An 18,981-nucleotide genomic window follows, 5' to 3' on the forward strand; every position below is an offset into this window, starting at 1 on the left:
TCGCAACATGTCTTCAATCGAAGTTCGTGACTCAGTGGAGTCTATGTATCCATTGCCTCTACCACCACCTCTATCTCTACCTACCATTGGAGAAACTAGGGTTTGCTGGTGTGTTTGGTTTCTAGCGCCAACTGATGCAGTTCTAGAAACTAAAACACTAAGCTAGAGAGAATAGAACAAAGATATTTGAATAGAACGCTAGATAATTAAATTTAGGTTAAAAACCATTACTCTTCTATAATCCGCAGATTAAAGCTTAAGAAAATATATAATCAAAGTCTGTCTTCTAAAAAAAAACCTAATAGCTTATTTATACTAAAGCCATAACCCCTACGAAAAGAAACCTAAGATTAAGTACGGAAACAACTAAAAACATCCCTATTTTTAGGACATTCCTAGATTAAAACATTCCTCAAGAAGCATAAAATGCTCCGGCATCAAGAGCGGTAGACTTTCCAATTCCATTAGTTCCGACTAACTAAAAACTTGTCCAGGTCTTCGAACTGGTAACCTGCAATTTAATTTATTCAGCCATCTTATCTACACTCAAACATGTACAACGGATAAAAACATCTTGTTTTCACCAGCGTTTGTCATACCAAGACCAGGAATGCAACAAGATGGTGTTCAAACTACATGGGTTTCCAAACATCTAGTCTGTAACTACAAATACAGTAATAACAGAGATAGATGTATACTTGTGCAGCTTGAAAACGTTGAGACCGTAACGATGAGTTGTAGCCTTATCCAAATATTTAGGCAAGTTAAAAATCTGAATGGCTTCAGTTGGGCATTTCTATTCCAACATCGAAACAAAGAAAACATAACCATTTAGTCACCTGAATAACCACAAAACAAAAAAGAAGGGAAAAGAAAGAAAGAAATTTAAAAAACTTTCGTTGTATTATAAAAGATTGAAATTGGGAAATCTAACACATACCTTCATCAGCCAAAATGAATCAAGGTTAATTGAGCAACTATTTTGAACATAGATTGAATCGAGTAATTCTGAAACCCTAATTTCATTTCCAATTTGAGTTTTGTCTTGAATCAATTCTCTATAGATTAAAGTATCTGAATTGAAAGCCTAACGAAGAAGATGAAAACCCAACTAATTTACCATTAATTGAACCACCATCTTCATCAATAGAACCTCAAATTAGGTCACTGAAGTTTCCCAATTTCAATCTTAAGAGGGTAATTAACTTGAAAGAGTAAATAGATCTGGTTGCGGCGACGGAGATGGTGGTGGTGGTGCTGCGAGGTGGAGTGACGTTTCTCTGTTGGAGTATGTTTGTTGGAGTTTGGGGACGAGAGTTTCTCCGTGAGTTTGGGGACGAATGAGAAAAAATAATGAAGTATAAGGGAGAGTGAGGAAAAAGAAAAAGGAAAAGAAAATGAGGTGGCCGGGATTCGATCCCACGACCTTTGTGCCAATATGACAAAGATTCCAGATAGTAGAGGGGCATTATTGGTTTTTCAGCCCTAACAATTTCCAATCTTTTTGTTCCAATTTGATGACTTATATTTTACAAAAAAGTGGCCATATAAGGTCCTCCCTCGCTTCGCTCGGTCGGCCCAATTACAACCTTAACTGCAAAGATGAAAAGAAGAAGATGGTTCAAGAACAATGGTTTTCTTCCTCTTTGCTTATGTCTGTGGTTACAGGCTTGATTGGAGAATTCGATGCTTTTTGTGGAAGAGACGAAGAAGATGGGGAAAGGGGAGAAAATGATTTAATTGTTTTTTTTTTCAGTTTCGATTTGGTGGTGACAGTGTTGCACAAAACCGAACCTAAACCGTGAACCGAACCAAAACCGTTGAATTATTAACCGAACCGAAGTGAAACCGATCTTATGGTTTAGGTTTCAGTTGTCTGTTTCAGGGAACCGACAGATTCGATTTCAATTATGGTTTCTGTCCAAAACCGAACCGATATCCTATCGGTTAACCGATTAATATTGGACGTAGGATTGAAACATATATTAGTCGTAGATCTTCAATATAAGTTACCCTAATTTTACTTTCAGTCTCATTTCTCTCTTTCGGCTGATGTTAAGTTATTCTCCTTCTTCTTCACAGATTCGTCATCACCAGACTCACTTTTAACCTCACCATTACCACTCCACCACTAGAGTCACCAGAATCACCACGACCTTATTTTTGATTCATGTTCACAACTTACTTAACTTCATTCAGCCGATTTGGATTCACAATTTTTGGGTTTTCTAAACTTCAGCTATTTTTTATGTCAAGATCCACCTGATTTTTCTTTTATGTTGAGATCGATCCTTGATTGATGTGCATGTTTGATGTTACTTCAATAGGTAAGTTCGATTGTTGAGATATGCATGTTTGATGTTTGTATCAATTTAAACCTTAAACTATTTGAATTATTGGTGTTAGATAATTTAGTTTTTATTGACTTTTGGTCATGATTTGTAGGGTTGGGAAGAAATTCAGTGATCAATGAATCAATATAAAGCAACAATTGAAGTTGATTTCTTGACAAAGATAATCAGATTTGAAGATAAGCTTTTTACGCTACAGGTTAGAGATCTTGCTTGGAAATTTTTTTAATATTTATTTTGACAAAATCTTTGTTAAATCTGTGTTGGTACTAACTTCCCTTGTATGAATATATGATGTTTGAGCACTTAAATTTAAAAAACAAAAGATAGTTTGTCTAATTGTTGTGAAAATTTAGTGCGGATTTGAATAAAACCTGAGATGCTGATTTTGATTGTTTACCTTTTCTTTTAGGGATATTTAATGTTTGGTACCCAACAAATGACCAACACATTCGTTTGGTGCCTAACATTTAGAAAATTAAGCTTTGATACCTAGATCCGCTATTGACTGTCAAATCTAACCGTTGACTAAACATTACCAGTAACTCTGTAACAAAATAGGTGCAGTTACCCTTTTAGCCCCAATGTTAATAACAATTACATTTCATATACAATCGAATGATTACACGTGGTACAATCAAGCCGGAAGTGAAAACGAACAGCCACGATCAAAGAGAAAGTCGGCTGAGGAAGAGAGTTTTTCCTGCCCCCTTAGGTTCTTCTATTAATCTTCTTCTTCCTTCGAAATCAGATCTTAGAGTTAGAGCTTCCTGCCTCCCTGATCATTATCTTCTTCGTAACAACGGCAGCAACACTATCCACCACTTCCGCAGTATTAAACCCAAAACATTGACGTCTCCAATTATGCTGCAGATGTTTATATCAGTTGAGTTTATGCGGATGATAAAATTTCATTATTATGAAGATAACCTTTGGTCTAAAGTTAGGGATTTAGTTAACTGGGTTTGAATCAGATTTTGATTTGGTCTAATGTATCATCTAAATTTTCAAAATTCAAAGCTAGGGTTTAGTTGTATCAAAATTTAGGGGAGATTGAATTGAATCTTTAACCGATTGGAGGTGGTGGTGATGGTGTGTTTATGTTTTGATGAAGACAATATTGTAGTGGTGATTGTCCAGTAGAAGAAGGAAGCTCTGTACATTTTTGTGATCATTTTTGAGTGCTCCCGTAGTAAAATCCGTGTAGTTACCTTCCAATATGGGTTGACTTGATGATGGTTATGAAAATCGTGCTGGTGACGTTGTTAAGAAGAAGGAAGCTCTGTACAGTTTGACTCGCCATTAATGGCGGCTAGAGAAAGTAGAAGAAAGCCTTAGGGTTTGGTCTTGAGCCGTTAGATCTGATATTAATAAGGAACGGCTGGATACGTTTTATTGCTAGTCCACATGTAAACAGATTTTTAACGCTGTTGAGTAATTATCGGTGTGTTAAAAACAATACATATTTCTTAACAGACTGTTGCCCACTGTTAGGCCAACGTCTCTTGACTTGACAGTCAATGACGGATCCAGGTACCAAATCTTAATTTTTTAATTGTCGAGTGCCAAATCAATGTGCTGGTCATTTGCTGGATGCCAAACATTAAATATCCCTTTCTTTTATTCTTAACTTTCATTCCTCTTTTTTATTGTATTCAAGCGTTTTCATATGAGTTTATTGGTTACTTATGCGTGCCTGTTTTCCTGTAATAGGCTTTATCACATCTGGATGTATGATGTATCAATGCAACCCAAGTAGGAGAAGGGAACATTGGTAAATATCAGTTCTGAATTGACTTATTTCATTATATTTGAATATCAGTTTAATGCAGTTGGTTTCTTAGGAAGGTGTAAATGTAAATGAAGAGCCTAAAGTTGATTCTGACAATGAATATGCAAGGAAGAAGAAAGCTGCACAAGCAGATACACCTACTAGCGTTGCACCTGCCAAGATTGCAAGGCATCTAACTAAGCAGCTGCATTACTAAGAAAGACCAATTGTTAGATATCGGCTGGTCAGTACTTCTCCATTATGTAATTCTGTTAGCTAGTGTCACATAGTTTAATTGAATGTTTAGGAAATCGACTAAATCTAAAAGTTCCATAAACATCCTAATTGGTATTAAGTAGTTTATTGATTTACAGTCATGTATGTCTAACTTATGTCATTCTTTACCTAATAATAGTAGATATTGCTGTAATTTTTTATTCGTTAAATTTTGATACTAGTTATTAATCAATAAATTATAATGAGTGCACAAACATGTGACTTGCAAGAATTCAAAACCTGAGCGCACATGATTTGCAATATGAATTATATCCTTTTTTATATGGAAGCTACTATGTATACAAGTTCTAGATTACTAAGATGTAATTCTAGTGTTGTCAATCCAACTATCCCGTAGATCAATAAAATGTTTCTCTGGTATGGTATGCACTAGAAGACCTTACTGCTCTGACCGTTAAGGTGCCATTACTTGATCCTGAATTTTCAAATCTTGGTGGTTTTTGTGTTATTGCTGATGGAACTTGTTCGTCTTTTATTTCCCGTTTTACACATGGTTTGCTTTTTTGAGTACCTTTCTGACTTGATGCTTTCCATGCAGAAGGAAATGCGAAGCCAATCAGAAATTCCAGAACCTATTACTCAGGTTAATCATATTGCAATTACAAGTGTACTTGGAAATAGATCATGCGGAAATCCAATTCAACACCTTGATGATTGCATTTGAAGCTTTGATTTTTAATCGTTGGTTTTGCAGGCTCTTTCCTTTTGTGTTTTTTTAGACTGTTGATGTATGTTCATCTTATTGTCCGTGTGGATGTATATATATATATATATTGTGTTATTGTCTATGGTGTTTGGAATTGTGAGAATAAATAGTTAATGTCAAGTTTTCATTACTGTCAGTTATTACCTTATTTTTTAAATAAACTACCTGTCAGTTGTGAGTAAAACCGATTAAGCTTAATGGTTTCACTGGTTTTCAAAACTGGAAAACCGAGTACATCGGGTTTCGGTTTTTTTTAGTCAAAAACCGAACCGAACCATGTGCAGCCCTAGTGGTGAGGATGAATGGACAAGAGAGGCGCAGGAGAGCTGCACAAGACCCTCCTGACTTACCCGAATCCGCTGGCACCTGCTAAATCCGTGGGTTTTTAAATCGAATCCGCCTGTAGCAGGTTGATAGTTGGTAATGAATAACAGTGAAAAATATTATAGCCCACTTTTATTTATATATGCGTTCAACATATAGAAGCTTCACTAAATGGATCATTCATTGTCAACTTCATACTTTAGGAAAATGATATTACTAGGCCCAAAAAATCAAATTTGTTTCGGATCTGACCCATAATTTAATTATTACGAATTTTAATATTGAAAAAACTATTAAATACAAGAGGAATATCAGAAGATATTTTCATTTTTCCATTTGGGTTTTTCTGAGATTCATTTTCATCTTCTCCTTTTAGATCTTCTACTGCAACAACGATGAAGAAGTTTTAAATTTTTCTTACAAAGTTTTGCATCTACTCCATCGATTCCCCTGTAATCTTAGTTGTTACGAAGATCAATCGCAGCTGATACATAAAGATCATATGGAAGGTGAAGAAGATTTATTTGATTCGATTGTTAGCCAAAAAAGATCAACTGCATCTGATGATTCATCTAAATAATCAAATCGACCTGCAAATAAGATTTGTCTAGGTTTATTTTTTTTTCACTGATTTCATTTTTCATCTGCTCTTTTAGGTTTGGAAAAACGATGGTAAATTATTATGGTTTTGATGTGGTTATTTAGAGATTTGAATCAATTTGATTCAATAGATTTAATTGTTGAGCATCAAATAATATATGAATTCGAATCAATTAAATAATATTTCGGTTTTGATTTTGAAACTAAAATTAAAGCTTGTGAATCTTAAATTAAGGCTTCGTCAACTCTCCTCACTCTCTATTTAACTCAGAATTCTTCTTCAATTAGTTATTATTTCCACAACTGCTTTCGAGTTTGTGGACGAAGTCCTTAGAAATCATGCAGCTCCTGACGGGAAGAGCGTCTCTGTGAACTCAGGAGGATTGCTGATTCCGTTGCCTCGATTTTGGAGAAGTCGTTCCTGATCCTCACGTGTGATGAAATTGGATTGTTGATTCCTCTCCAACGGACGTTTAGGAGAAAAACGAGAACCTTCATATATAAAGGTGTGTCTTGCTGAGATACTGACGCCAGGAGTATTAAAAGTACTCCTCACTGGATCCATTTGGGGTTGGCGTGGTTCTTGTGGTAGTCGCTCTGTTAGTGTCTTGAGGAAAGTAGGTACCTCTTTCTGAGTTGAAGTCATATCCGTCTGAGCCTTAGAAAGAACTTCTTGTCTTTCCATCAAATCAACAATGGTAATAGGGGGTTGGTGTAGCGCCCCCTAAGCTAGCAGCTGACTAATCCAAGAGATTAACTAAAATAAAGAGGCACTAAGAATCTAAATCACTTACTTAAAACATTCAATTAAGAAATCTGCTACAAAACTTAACCCAATAACTAACCCCGCTCAGAAATATATATACAAAAACTTCTCTCAAATGATACATATACAATAGTCATTTTATTTGCAAATAAAATATACAACATAATAAACATAACAGAAGTAATCTAACAAACGCCTCGAAGCTTTCGCTGCGCAACTCTGATCTGTCTCTGAAATTGAAAGTGGGAATAATTAACATTTAACTTCTAAGTAATCATAGGCAAGATTTGGAAAACAACAATATTTTTCCCAAGCATTAGAAAGTGATCAAGTCACTGGAATTACACGAACATGTATATGGACAAACTCCTTCTTCAAACAATGTACTAATATGGTTGTGCAATCCCGAACTCGCTGATCCACACCTAATCGTAAATATGGATGTCGACAATTCCGAACTCGCAAACTGCCGACCAATATATCATAAAAACTCTAGGTATAAATGTGAAAAAGCGTATCATATACACCACAGGTGGAAATTCTTATTTCCCATAATAATTCATGACGACAACAAAACATTACAATTCCTTTCCAAACCATGGAAAAATTAACAGAACTAACAGAATAATCATAATGCAATTTAAACAAAGCATGGAATGCACAACTAGACAATGCATGAGTTTATTAAACAAAGACTTTCGTAAAAGAAATAACAATGATTACAAAAGAGTCAAATGTATTCCCACCTCTTTTGATGACAAGCCACGCCTACCTTGAGATCCACGATCCACCGGTTCATCCTTTGAATCGATCGTTGTTAATAACTAACTGTTAATCATACAAGCACTCTAAGAATCTAGCCAAAATGGCTCACACAAGATTCATAAAATACTATCGAATGATTCTAAGCTCATTTATGATTCTACACCTTTTATTATTTATCTTTAGCATATCCAACTCAATTAGATTGGTTCTATAGTCTATTGCAAAGTGTTATGAATATCTACAACCTTGTAGAAGAATCCAAAGGTTAATTCAGACCACAATGTCCACCACATCAAAATAGAAACTAACTATAAGCCCAAGCCCAACAAACCATCTCCTTACTAAGGCCTGGTCCTTCTGGGTCAACTAACAGTCAAACTAATGGTCGTCGGTCAACTAATAGTCAACGTACAAGTCAATTCAAGGTCCTGGTCAAAATGGTCAACTGGTTAATTCAGTCAACTAACTGAGTCAAAACGGAATCAAAACCAAATACTGAGTTCGCTCAACTCAGTCAGCTAAGAACAAACCAAGCCAGACTGAGTAATCTTAGTCATACAGACCAAAACTCTACTACAGACTTCATTCCATCCCTTTTCTAACAATATCAATATCTGTCTCAAATCAGTTCTAACAATCAATCAATCACAACAATACATAACCTTAACTTAAACTTCATAATTCATTTACAACAACAACTTTGATTACCTGCAATTGCAGTAGTTGCAAGCTTCCAATCTTTCACCGGAATACAATCTATAATTCTGAATCACCATTCTAATCACATTCATTCTTCTTACACCAGTTCACTCACTATCCATCTCAGCTCTAAATCTAACTCCCACATCTTTGTTTCCCCTATTGCATCTCCCCTGCAACGTTCAGCTTCCAGTAAAACTATAACTGCAGTTCATAAACTACCAACACCACAATAAGTTCAGCTCCAATCTGAGCCTGTCTCCATCTAAACTCAACTTAAGTAGCACTGCCATATCAAATGAATCTCTACCAATTCAATTACAATATCAAAACTAGTAACTCTCACCTCATCTCGATACACCATTGCCAGGATCCCATTTTATTCTCATTTTACCTGCAATATCTCTAAGCCATACTCAACCTCCATCCAAACTTGTATTCCTTAACACACAGCCACAAGAAAACATTTTAAGAACTCTAGCAAAGCATAGCATCTCCATCATCTGAAGTTCAACTCTTACAAAGGCTTCAACACCAGCAGCAATACAATTTCTCAACTCAGATTCAACAGCAGCATTAGCTTCACCAAACCCACTACAACTCTTATTATTAACCAATTTTCACTACCACCTCAGCTCATCTTCAATCAACACAAAATACCCATCTCAGTTATCACCACTGATCAATACCTGCGATAACAATTCAATCTAACTCCAAACACAATCTCTTCAATAATCAAACACTATCATATTATCACCTCAATCATTCACAGCTCCACATCATGATTCATCTAGAATTTCTAACTAAAAAATTCTAGTATGTAGTTCTCAAACTCACAATTAAACTGAAATAAAACTCCATATAACTGATTCAGCATCAATCTAAACAAACCCATCTAAGAATCATCAGCTATTATCCAATTTTATATAACACATAATCAAATCAAGAAACTCTAAATTACCTTTTCTTTTCGATTCACCTTCAGAACAGCTTCACCTCATCAATTCCGTAATAACCCCTCAATTATTCATTCATTAACAACTCAGTTCACTTTTCTACTTTCAAACAAAACCCCAATTTATATTTTGGGAAGAACAGAAACCCTAGATTCTCTAGTCTTCATCAAACTCACATATCCGTCTCTAATTCTTCAAATCATACTAATATCACCAAACCCATCCTTTAATTCAATCCCCTAAACCAACAACTTCATCTACTGGTTCGTCTATGAACTTCTTATGAAACCCTAGTTCTTGATTCAAACATCAAAACGACTCTATAAATCCAATTAATCATCAACCCTCTTAACATTCATCTGTCAGAAACCTAATACACTGCTCAATTCCACAAACCTCAAAACTAAATCCAAAAAACCTTAATTTCGATTCCCTGTTTCAACTTCACATCAACCCCAAATCATCTAGTCTAATCAATACCACCATTAACAATCATTACTTGATCTAAATCGTCTTCTCTTGATCTCGAAACCCAATTTCATCAATTAATATTCGAACGGGAGAAGAACAGAGGAAAAGCAGAGAAGAAGAAGAAGAAATAAGAAAGAAAGAGAAGAAAGAAGATACAATGAAACTCTCTCTGCGACTTTGGTGTTGGTAAGGCCAAAGGAATTCACTGCTACACCCACTCACTTCGACACGTGAAGCCGCAACATGTCTATGTTACATCAATAACTTTTTCCATAAATGACGATTTTACCCTTCATAGTAATCGGTTGATATATGCTTCATCAGTATCCGAATGACACGTTCGAGTAGCCCATTCTGCCTAACTTTTCGAGATCTATCCAATGGTAATAATCTCGCATCTAGATCGTTGTTAGATTAGTTCCTACTAATTAACGTTCGTGTTAAACTAATCGGGTTATTATTGGCTAAATCGACACTTGACCAGTCTAATATCGTTGACGAGCTTGAGGGTCTTTACAATTGGCTTCCTCTGGCTCCTCCAGTCTATCGTCCTGATGGGGGAGTGGCAGCAGCTCTGGTGACAACCGAGGGCGTCACACTTGAAGAAACATTGGGGGTAGCGGCAACGGCTCTGGCTCTGGTGATTGGAGATGTAACGCCTGAGGGGACGTTTCCTACGCCGCTGGTGTTGGTGGTAGAGTTTTCAGTTCCGCGGGTGTTGATCATGATTGGTGTTGGTCATTCCCTTTTTATCTTGTTGGATACGTCCACATACTCTGTTTTCATCGTCGTTGGCGGGGAACAGACCTCATACAAGGATTCAACATTTATATGCCTTCTCTGATATTCTTGAAGTCTCTGGTTGTGAAGGATCCAAACGTGCGTCTAGGGATATTTGATTGCAGCAAACATCTCTGCTCGCTAATACTTTGAAAGGTGTAGAAGCCCACATAAAATTTCTACCAAAAAGGTTGCTTATTGGTCCACCGGCCTCTGGTTAGTGGTGAAACTGTTGATCTGAGATCATCTGGGGCGTCATTCCCCAGCGCTAGAATTTCTGGAACAGGTGAGCCGCTCCAATCCGATGTTAATATGACAAGAAAACTGAGTATGTTGTTTATTGCTTCCTTCATCAGGTCCATGTTCCTTGTGTGGATATCATGGACTCGTGCCAACTCGACCAATCTTGGGATTTCTTCATTGGATGCACCATTAGGTATATCGTTGGGAGGAGGGATGTTGCCATTCTCCAAGTTCTGAACGGAACTTGGATTTGTGGAATCAGTTCTAACACCGACCATTTTAAAATAAAAAAATGGAATTGCAACCGAGATATTAATCTCCCAATGTGGTCGCCAATTGTTTGTGGGTGAAAACTGCTTCTGCTGATTTTGGTAATTTCGTGTGTGTGAGTGAGAAACGAGTCTAGACCCTAAACAATGCACTGCACGGGAGTAGTTTTAATTCGAGAGATCAATCTGTACAATCCTGGCCTAAACCAAGAAATTTTTATTCAGGCTTGCTTCGGTCACAAAGTAAAGGATAAGGGTTGGTCTTAGGGAGGGAAGCGAAGAGAGTGTTGAGACCAGAATAGTTGATTCTGAAGGTGGTGGTTGTTTATGACTTGTATCAGAAAGTAGAACTGACTATCATAATGGAAAGCTACCAGGTGATTTCTGGATACTATGTTGTTCTCCGACCAAAACTTGTTGTCTGGTGAAAATAGGTGAAGCCTATTTATACAAGTCATATTGAAATGTACCCTAGTCTCGTAGGAAGTGGGAACGATTGAGTGGTGGAAGAATAGAGTAACCTGTAACCGTAAGTCATTATGCTTCAATGATGAAGGAAGTGAATTCGTTTACACCGTTACTTTTATCACCACTAATTCTCCCGCTTCATGACACTTTCTTGTAACGGGTGTATTGCACGCCGCACGCTGTAAGCCGCCAGACCAATACCCCGATGAGCATCCCCCAGTTTGTGACATGTTTGATGTCTCGAGTGTTTTCGTGGAAAACATATAGCACTTTGCTACATGTGGCAAGTCAAAATCAAGGTACTTACCGCAGGAAAATACCATGTGACGCTATTAGGCTCGTTTTGGCTGGTCACCTACAACTTGCCACAGGTTTGTCAGTTCGGTGGCGAACTTGGATGGCTGATATTGTAATTCAGGAGAGAGGGAGGCCATTGATTATGGCCACATTCTGTTGGCACCTGTTAATGGCATAACGGCATAGCCTCAGCGTAGTGGCATGCGCCTACGACATGGTGGCATAGCCGCGTTTGTGGCGTTGTGGCATGGCTAAAGCTAGGATTCCGCTCCGTGGCCAAAGTTAGGGATTAGCGGCATGGCCAAGTCTAGGATTTGGCGTCGTGGCCAAAGTTAGGGCTTGACGGCATGGCCAAGGCTAGGATTTTGCGTCGTGGACAAAGTTAGGGCTTGACGGCATGGCCAAGTCCAGGATTTGGCGTCGTGGACAAAGTTAGGGCTTGGCGGCATGGCGAAGGCTAGGATTTGGCGCCGTAGCCAAATTTAAGGCTAGGGTTTGGCGCCGTGGCCAAAGTTAGGGCTTGGCGGCATGACCAAGGCTAGGATTTGGCGCCGTGGCCAAATTTATGAATTAGCGGCATGGCCTAGGCTAGGATTTGGCGTCGTGGCAAAAGTTAGGGCTTGGGGGCATGGCCACACTAATACACAGAGACCCTTTTGCCATGCCAAATTGGCGTGTCCATAGGGGTTTTGACACGCCACTTAGGTTTGGACTTGGCGTGGCTTCTGCTTGCGTGGTTTTAGGTAAAATGGTGTGGTTTTAGGTAGCTTATAGCCACGCCTTCCATGCATGTCTATTTATGCATAAAATAGACACGCCAGAGCCATATAGGAGTTGCTATTTAGTGTCCCAAAAACTTAAGTACTGGTACTCTATAGACACGATTTATTGTTTTGGCGTAGCTATTTAGTTCACTATAGACACGCAAATTTCTTTTGGCGTGGCTATTTGATTCATTATAGGCACGCAAATTGCCTTTTGGCGTGGCTATTTGGTTCACTTTAGACATACAAATTTCTTTTTGGCGTAGCCATTGGTTATCCGATAGACACACCATATAGGTTTAACGTGGTTATATGTTATGTTCTAGCCACGCCAATTTCACTTATATTCATCCACGTGGTTGTATTAGGAACCGTTGAATACCATCCACATGTTACGTTGTGAGCCGTTCATTGGATATCCTATAGACATGCCCCATAGAGCGTGGCTATATGTGATACTTAGCCACGCCATTTTCCAGTTACCTTGATCCAGGTGGTCGTATTAGGAATCGTTGGATCTCATTTAAGATGATGCAATATTGACCGTTCAATTATATGCATCTTTCACCGTCCACATGTAACGTTGTGAGTCGTTCATTGGATATCCTATAGACACGCCCCAATAGCGTGGCTATATGTGATATTTAGCCACGCCAATTTACAATTACCTTGATCCACGTGGCCGTATTAGGAAACATTGGATCTCATATAAGATGATGCAATATTGATCGTTCAATTATATGCATCCTTCACCGTCCACATGTAACGTTGTGAGTCGTTCATTGGATGTCCTATAGACACGCCCCAAGAGCGTGGCTATATGTGATATTTAGCCACGCCAATTTACAATTACCTTGATCCACGTGGTCGTATTAGGAATCGTTGGATCTCATTTTAGATGATGCAATATTGACCGTTAAATTATATGCATCCTACACCGTCCACGTGTAACATTGTGAGTCGTTCATTGAAGAACCTATAGACACGCCATATAACATGGCTATATGTGATATTTTGCCACGCCAATTTACAATTACCTTCATCCACGTGGTTGTATTAGGAACCATTGGATCTCGTTTAAGATGATGCAATATTGACGGTTCAGATGTAACGTTGACCGTCCACATGTAATGTTGGGAGCTGTTCATCGGAGAACCTATAGACACGCCATATAGCGTGGCTTTATATGATATTTAGCCACGCCAATTTATATCTGCTTAATGTGTCTTTATGTTATATTTAGCCACGCCAATTGATCTCGAAGCGTGTGTATTACGCGCGTGACTCATCTAAGCCGTTCAGGTATGACGCATCTAAACCATCCACCTGGCACTATAAAAATTCTCTTATACTTTATAAATTGTGGTTAAATCTGAAATCCAAATATGTCAAAAATTCATATTATTATTAATAACACAGTAAAAAATGTTGAGCTTTGGTCTAACAGTTTGCAAAAAAAAAAAACATTAAAGAGCATTTATCCAAAAATCATCAGTTTTTCTTCAACTTTTTTGATGGTGGTGTCTCTGCATGCAATGGATCAGGTTGTCACATTCTCGACGCGCCAAACCTTGTCTTCCTCTATTGCCCATCTGAAAGTTGGTATGCCTTCTGCACAGTTGGTGCATATAACCTTCTCTGCGCCTTTTTAGTCTTCTGAGAAAGCTTTTCATAGGTTGCATGCATGACTCCCCGAATGTGGATTAACTGCTAGGTGCTCCTCATTCAGTTTATCACTGTCTAATTTCTTCTCAAAATATAAAACTGGTTATGGTTGTTTATGAGGTTTTCCATGTTGTGGAGTTTCCTGCAGCAAGAGATTAAATGTATTATATATATATATATATATATATCCTAAATCCAAGGAGAATTCGTCTGTCATGTGAATTCTCAATAAGAGACACACAAAAGTCATTTTTCCAATAATGTAATAAATCCAACTTCAATGAAGGCCATGCCATTTTCACAGCTGACGCCCATAATAAAATCCGTAACCAAATATCAATTTTCTAATTTACACTGGCATTCATGTTCCATTTAGGTGTTAATATATTTCTATCTCATACTTATTGTTTAATCAAGTAAGGATTTACATCCGCACAGATATTAACTGTGTAAAACAGAAAACCTATTCCAAAGCATCTAATGTGACAAAATTACAGATTGGTGTAAGAGGACACATCCTTATACCGTTATAAGTTTCTGCATATATGAGACACGCAACACGACATACAAAACAGGAGTATCTGATATGCTCGGTTTTACTGTGCAGTGTATAATAAATAAGACAACAGACTTACTAATTTTAGTTTTAATCCCGAGTATCCTCCTCGTCTCGTCCGATGTGGGAACTTGGATTGTGATATTGCCTCTTTTCCCTTCTCCAAATTTTTCTTGTACAAAAAATAAAAATAATTTCATTAGTATGCTGGGATAGACAATAAGAACGAAACACAAATTAGAAAAAGCAACGTGTATTCCATACCTTAAATATAGGCGATTCAAGTACATACTTAAGGTATTCGTCCCAGTCTTCTTGGTCCATTTCCGTTTCGTACTTTTTTGGGAAATCTTTTAGTTAATTGGTCCGGTCTTTCCAGGAAGGGTTTTACATGATTATTGTACAATTTCCTTCTGAAGTCCCGCAGATGAACAACTAGATGCTTCATGACCGCTCGCTTATATTCATGGGGCACCTCATAATGAAACTTCAATAACAACTAATGTATGTTCGTCACAGACTAACAGTTCGACAACAAAAACAACGAATTGATAACCGCATATGCATACCAGAATTTCCTCCCACATATTTTGTTTTGTTGTTGCAGGGACTTCCTTTCAACATAAATGTTTTATGCCAACCATATCACGGGCCAAATAGCCTAGGTAACTACTGAATTCAATTCTATAGTCACCATCATAATCCACTTCATCATCCCATTGGTCTTCCTCTGGGGGCACGTTGTAATCATCTTCTGCCATGACAAAAGTTGTGTAGGTACATGCATCTCAGTTAGGAATTTGATCTTATTTCGGAAAAATATTAGCTAAACCTAACAGGATAGGCAACATGTGTTACACCTATTTTCTATTATATGAAAAGAAAACAAACATGAACTCATTGATGCATGTAACTTGAGGCTAAAACATCAAGCAACACACAAAATATCCTCATGAATATTGTGTTATCCACAAAGTGAAAGGTACCAGTTAAACGGTCTTATATAACTTTTTGTTAAAAAAGCCAAGAGTACTAAAGCACCACATAATGATTTTCCATTTTTATCTTGAAGATGATAGTCAAATTGGCCAACCAGCAACATGGTACAATTAAAAGTGGCAACTTAAATGCAGACGTTATAGGCTCGCCAAGTAACAGAGACTCAAATGATTAAATCTTGATAAGCCTTATATATATATAATTGACACAACATCGTCGATCAAAGTAGAGTTATATCTAAATCCAACCCAAACAAAAACAAAAACCCGAGAAAACAATTAGCATCGTTAAGTTTTGTAAAACCTAACTAACTAGTAAAGCCTAACTAAGTAACATGAAAGAAAGATCCTTACCTAAATCCTATAATAGTTCATGCATGTAACTTAAGCCTAAAACAATATTGTTGTAACAAAATAAAATCACATCTCATCGTACAACCCATGATTGTCATTAACTTTTTCTTTGAAACAGCCGAATAAAAATCCTAATCATGCTTTAGCTAGTAAACCTATAAGATTTAACATCTGATTCCATGATATCGAATAAAAAATCTAACATCAATTTAATATTCATTCATAATGGGTTGTAGAAATAATACCAACAACAAAGATCGAGTCTGAAGAGGTAGGTTCCATTTAAAGATTAGAGATAGTAAAAATAGAATAAAAACCCTAATCATGCTTTAACTAGTTAACCTATAAGAAGTGATAGAACAAAAATCCTAATCATGCTTTAACTAGTAAACCTATAAGATCTAACATCTGATTCCATGAGATCGAATAAAAAATCTAACATCAATTTAATATTCATTCGATAATGTGTTGTAGAAATAATACCAACAACAAAGATCGAGTCTGAAGAGGTATGTTCCTTGTAAAGATTAGATACAGTAGCAGAATTATGATTTCATAGAGAGAATGAATCGAGTAATAAAAACTGAAAAAGTAGATCGAACTCATCTTTCTTTTTCTTTTTGGAATTTAACCAAACCATCAGGCGAGAATTGATTTTCCTTTTGAAATCATCCCGCCGAGTAAAATTCATTTTCATCACCCGCCAAACAAAAGATTTTTGGTTTTTTTCTTTTTTATTTCCAAATTTTTGATGTGTAACCAATATGGTTAGTTTCCTTATTTTATAAGAGAATATATCGTAGACAGTTATGATAAAATTGTTTCCCAAAATTTTTGAAATTTAGTTTCCTATCTCTAACCAACTCGAGAAGAGGCCATAGAAAAAAATTACTTTATTTCGAATAATATTTTCCTTAATAATTTTAAGTTGGGTTGTCTCGTTTATTATTCTTGGTTTAGGGAGGAAACGTATGAATTATTAGTGGCACCTATGTAGGAAACGTATTATTCTAAACTCATCCATTTTCATGTTCCTTACATATGACATTCAACCTGATTGCATAACTCTACTAAGATGGCCATCATACTTGTTGCAATGTTTCGCAACATTTTTGTCGCAACATTCACATACAAAAACCACATGGATAGATAAGATAATGGGAAATAGAATAGTGAAGTGTGCAAATGTTGACTAAGGTGAACGATGTTACCCACAATACTTGTATGAATGTCGTCAAAAGATTTATATATATATATATATAGCAATAGTTGAGATAAGCACTCATTTAACTCGACAACATGATTAGATACTTTAAGCACATGTTTCTTTTCAGCAAATATGTGATAATTCCCATGGATCCTGTGTTCCATGCTTATTTATGTGACGGAGACAGGGAAAATGCACGCATACTGCTCTCCAAGTCTCGAGAACCTCATAGATTCCTTTTGACTTGCTATATAATTATAGGTTTCACTCATTTCATCAACCACATGATTAATTTCCATGTATCCGGTAGTTCTAAGACTCTCGGTTAATCGTCTTGAAACATCCTTGAAATACGATGATGGTAATCTTACACATACCACTCGTTCCAAGTAATTCTCAAATGATTATTAATCAATACGAAACATCCAAAGTAAACATCAAATGACTGTCCCACACAAATTATGTTAGACGTACGAGGTTATTTTCACATGACTAATGTCGGTATATAAAGAGGAACCTTATATATTTTTGATTTTTTATTTTTGGCTCACTCTTTATGAGTATAAGACAATTGTCTATGGGGATTTTATATAAACTCAACCAATGATTACATTGCTAAAACATCCATGACAGTACTAGGATCCCACCAAATCACTTAGAGAAATACTGTCGAAATAAAAAGAAAGTGATTCAGTAATGATAAATTGCGAGAATTAATTTTCCAACAACTACCATGACATTTATATCATCTGAGTTTCACATTCAATTATGAACATATATAATTAAGGATTGTAGAACGATATATAGGGAATCAAGCTATACCTGTAAGAATTATTTCAACCTAAAAAGGTTCAGAGTTTTATCCTAAATAGCTCATAATTAACTCCAAAATTTGAAGTCTCATAGCAACTTTAGTGTTGTTGCTATAAGCCATATATGGCAACAAAAGCAGGCGTACTCTTGGCTGCTATAAGTCCCGTATTTCTATATTCTCAAACGGAGTGTCTATATATTAGAAATTTTCGTGGAAATTCTCATATATAGTTTCACGCAGTTATAAAGCGCATGCGACTACATACGAAATCTTAAATAGAGTGGACCAATAAACGTTGTTTTAGATTACCTTTCGATTAACATAACGTCTGTTAAAGCACTGCTCGGTCGAACTCGCAACCGTTGGTATCTCAAGCTTGTTAGTCAAGTTTAGTTGTCAAAACAATAATTCTTGATTTCTAGTCAACTTATAGGTATGTCTCAGATTAGGATAGAATGTGTAGTTGAGCTTTAGACTTCACGGCGTTCATTGATTGAATACGAAGAACTACTAAGGGGAGCTTGTGTAACTTCATCAACAAAAGGTATGTGGAGACCTGAACTCATCTATCACTCAGAAGTATATTTCTGCTCAATCTCCAATTGAGACAAACGTCGTATAGCTATATATACTTTACTATATACACATTTAATATTTCGAGATGAGTTTAACTCGCTTACATATTTCTCGAAATATGTGTTTATAAGCTTTCGCTTTAACCAAGTTCATCTTTATTCTGAAAGTCAAAAGATGATCATGTGAAAATCATCTTGTAACATCTTACATGATCTGTGTGAGACAGTCATTTGATGTAGACTAGGAATGTTTCGTATTGATCATTCGATTACTTGAAAATTGAT

The 18,981-nt window shown here is 36.6% G+C and overlaps 1 long non-coding RNA gene across 2 annotated transcripts; it reads left to right on the plus strand.

Annotated features, from left to right (window-relative positions):
* The first annotated feature begins 3,045 nt into the window (after positions 1–3,045).
* Positions 3,046–5,162, plus strand: LOC113293780. 2 transcript variants are annotated; one of them, XR_003332557.1, is made up of 4 exons: positions 3,046–3,884; positions 4,065–4,125; positions 4,196–4,366; positions 4,958–5,162. It is a non-coding gene; the product is annotated as an uncharacterized LOC113293780 (long non-coding RNA). The 2 variants fall into 2 exon arrangements; XR_003332556.1 differs by having other exon boundaries at positions 3,046–4,125.
* Positions 5,163–18,981: the final 13,819 nt, after the last annotated feature.

The sequence above is a fragment of the Papaver somniferum genome, chromosome 7 (assembly GCF_003573695.1).
Source record: "Papaver somniferum cultivar HN1 chromosome 7, ASM357369v1, whole genome shotgun sequence".
In the NCBI taxonomy this organism is placed as follows: domain Eukaryota; kingdom Viridiplantae; phylum Streptophyta; class Magnoliopsida; order Ranunculales; family Papaveraceae; genus Papaver; species Papaver somniferum.